A 4016-nucleotide genomic window follows, 5' to 3' on the forward strand; every position below is an offset into this window, starting at 1 on the left:
GAAAAATATGCAAGACACACAAAATTATTATCAATTATCAAATTAATATTATAGTTGACGAATTCAACTTTAAAAATAGTTCAGTCCCATCTGTCCCTTTTTGGGGTTGGGAACACTCTGATTATATCAGCATGATCGACTACTGATGAATCTTCAATGTCAGGCCAAAAAATGTTGTGCCAGCTGTAGAGCTGTCACCTCGAGTTTTTTTAGGAACAAATTTCCTAAGAAATTTTAATTCAAATGTCTCTCCAAATTCTTTTTGCACACAGCCTACATAATGTCTGACAGTTTTTTTTTGTCCTGAACTGGACAAGAACAAAACACCATACAATAGATTCAAACTGCTGCATCATCAACTTGAATTGGATCATCGTTGGTCGTCGATATTTTCTTTTTCTGATGGTTGTAGTTGAAAGATAGTTGTGGTTGAGGTTAACGGTTGTGGCTGAGAATTGGTTGAGGTTGACGGTTGTGGCTGAGAATCGGTTGAGGTTGACGTTTGTGGCTGAGAATTGGTTGAGGTTGACGGTTGTGGCTGAGAATCAGTTGTGGTTGACATTCGGTTGAGGTTGACGGTTCTGATGTAAAGTCTTCTGAAGTACTCCTGCCTGGATCAACTCTTACCTTTTTTCGGCGTTATAGTCTCTGTTTTTTGGGATGGCTCAGTTTTTTAAGAAGTCCAACAACTGAGTCATCAACAGCAGCAGATGGTGTAGAGGTACTGGAATCTTCAGGTGCAGACTGCTGATCAGGACCAGTCTCAGCAACTGACAATTTCCTAAGCAGTTCATTTTTTTCCAGTGGGTGAATCCCTGTGACTTTGAAACTTGAAATTAGGTTGTTCTTGGCGCGGTTATTCTCTTCAAGTTTTGAAATTGTTTTTTTTTTTTTTAGTGATGGAAACATTTCTTTGGACAGTGTTCCACCATTTGTCACTCGCCTTTCTTCAAGGAGTGTTTCCTCCATTCCCATTTTCAAGGGAGCAAAAAACGCCACATCAATCGGTTGACTAATGTGGGTTGAATTTGCTGGTAAGCAAACAAATCTATATTTATCACCAAGTTCAACTAAATCAGGAGAAAAATGGCTAGAAAGGTTGTCGCTTATCAAAACGTTGTCGCCTTTAGGTCCAAGTTGATGGACAGCTGGAATAAAATGACTTGTGAACCAATCCGAAAATGTGGTAGCATCAAACCAACCATGAGAAGTGCTGTTGTACCTAGTACCCTCTGGTCCCCCAATACACCAAGTATTCCACAAATTCTGTGCCTTCTATACTATGTAGACTTGTAGAAGCTGGCCAGTAGCTGAGCCACAAAACATTATTGAATTGGCAGTTCTGGAAACCCGTTCAGCATACTTCATACTTTTTTTTTACTTGTTCCCGGATCATCGGTGAGGTTGGTTCCATATATATATTTGAAGGTTGAACATCTTTCAATGAGTCACTCAAACAATCAAAATATTTTTCAAAAGTCTCAACAGTCACTGAGGCACGTTCAGGTTTTATATTTTTCGAACTTCTCAATGATACCCTACTTTTATGTCTCTGAAAAGTTATTGGCCCAATCATTTGATGGTAGATTATTCTCCCCAAACTTTTTTATTTCTCCCTCTCCTATCTAGCATTGATTTTGTCAAACATCTCAGATCCATTGTGGGCATTGGGTAACCCCGAGATGACAAAAGCTGCTATCAGACATTCCTCTTCATCCGTTGTCAAAGCCAATTGTCCAGTTTTTTTAGTAGCGAATTTCCTCTTACCTTGTTGCTGAGAGTACCTTTAGGAATTCCATAAATTTTGGAAGCTTGATTTTAGAGTCAATTCATTGACTTTGTCAAAGTCAATTGTCCTCCAGTTTTTTTAGTAGCGACTTTTCCCCTTACCTTGTTGCTGAGAGTACCTTTGGGAATTCCAAAAATTTTGGAAGCTTGATTTAGAGTCAATTCATTGTATTTGATATGTTGAATTGCTTCATTCAGTTTTTCAGCATAATAGTCATTATAACTCCTTGCACCTTATTTTCTCACGTATGTCCTAGGCATTTTTTATTCATATTCACAAGAAACTCTATAAAAATATGCTGTATTGATACTCTATAAAATAACTGTATTAAATCACGAGCAAACATAATTCATAGGTTGGAATTACCGAGATTTTACACAAACACAACAACAGGCAACAGCTGGTCGCTGTTCAATCTCACCCCACAAACGACAGACCTTAGTGAAAACGTTCATTGTGTGAAAAATAAAATTGTCAAAACATTTTTATTTACATATTCTGAAAGATGAATAAATCTGTATTCAAATATATTAGATTAAGTTTCAAGCCAACTTGAAAACAGACCAACTATTTGAAAGCATGAAATCGTGAAGGCAGTGGAATAGTCGACCTATCTGATATAACTATTGCAAAAATAGATTCTATGGGAAAAATCGATTTTATACAACTAGGATCGATAACGAAAACAAAAGGTCTGATCTTGTGTTCAAACTCACCCCGGTGTTTAAAGGTGGTAGTGAAGTTAGGCGCTTGGATGGACTTATCTGTTTCTCAATTATTCTTATCAGTACTCATTGCTATCTCGTACCTCTGTATCTTTTGGATACAACAAGTTTTCAGCAATTGATAACTTGAATAAGTAGTACGTGGGCACACCCTTCTTCAACATTCCACTTGCAGCAACCCCTTCTCTGTACTTTATTCAAGCTGCTGTGTACACACAATCTAAAAAGCGATAAAACTTCAAAAATCTAAAAAGCGATAAAACTTCAAAAGGGTATCATTTGCTCATCTATTGAGATGTTCTCAGATCATTCTGGAGGCCCTCACATAGAATCAGTGAAGGAACAATCATGTTCAATACCTGAATTTAAGAAATAGCCTCCATGTTTCACAGAAACAAAACTATGAATGCTGAAGAAATGAAAATTTCTCAATTTGTAGTGATCTACCACTTTTCATATATAGTCCAACCTGTAGAATACTTAACGGATATTAATTCAATTAATTGCTATCAATTTGCAAAGTGTATAAGATCATAAAGAAATTTAAGCTCCATTTTAAAAAAGTCAAACAATGCTAAAGAAATGAAAGTTTCTCAATTCCCAGTGATAAATCTACCACTTTCTACAAAACAATGTTTTTACAAAACAATGTTTGTTATAGACTGTAGATACTGGACTGAAACTGGGGTATAGATCTGTTAATGTAAATTGTGATGAAAAGATTAAGAGGTCCTGTGGGTTGATCAACAGTTAGAATGGAAAACATATTAATCTAAATAGTGAATCATTCATGTTACTATTGGCAATTCAACTAGAATTGAATTATATGTATTTCAATTTAAATATATAAAGCCACTGAAAACACATTCATATTTTAGTATAACTAATTATTTGAAAACAAAAGCAATAATAAAAACTATGAAAACTATATTGAAGTATACTCAAAATTGCTGATTCTAGTGATTGTAATCTTCATATTAATCATTCTAACTACACTTATTGAATTTGTTTTCTCTACATCATAGCCCAAAATAAATGCAAGTGAAGTATTTTGAGGAAAGGTTTTTGACGCACATGAGTAAGAAATATTAGTTTCAATCAATCAACCCATACAGTTTAGTTTTTGTATTATGCATTTTAGGCTCCTTCTTCAATGTTCAAATTAGAATGGAGAGGTTCCATACTTCTGATTATGAATCGTTTTATCTGTTGACAGCTTATCTCGTAGCTATCAAATGATCAGTCTTCATTAGCTGAACTACCGAGCTTGGGGCAATTAATCTTGTTCTACAACGTTTTAGTACAATAATGTTGTAATGGATTTGTTTAACGTTTCCTCATTCCTTGAAAATTTCAGATTCCGTAGGTCTTACCACAGCAACTAGAACCTTGTATTGAGGTTTTCCAAATTTCCATTTTATATAGAGGTGAAAAGTACTTCTATCAGTTGAAGGGATTTTGAATTATTGAGGAGGAAGTACTGTATATGGCAAATGGCTTTG

Source organism: Nilaparvata lugens, chromosome X (assembly GCF_014356525.2).
Source record: "Nilaparvata lugens isolate BPH chromosome X, ASM1435652v1, whole genome shotgun sequence".
Lineage (NCBI taxonomy): Eukaryota > Metazoa > Arthropoda > Insecta > Hemiptera > Delphacidae > Nilaparvata > Nilaparvata lugens.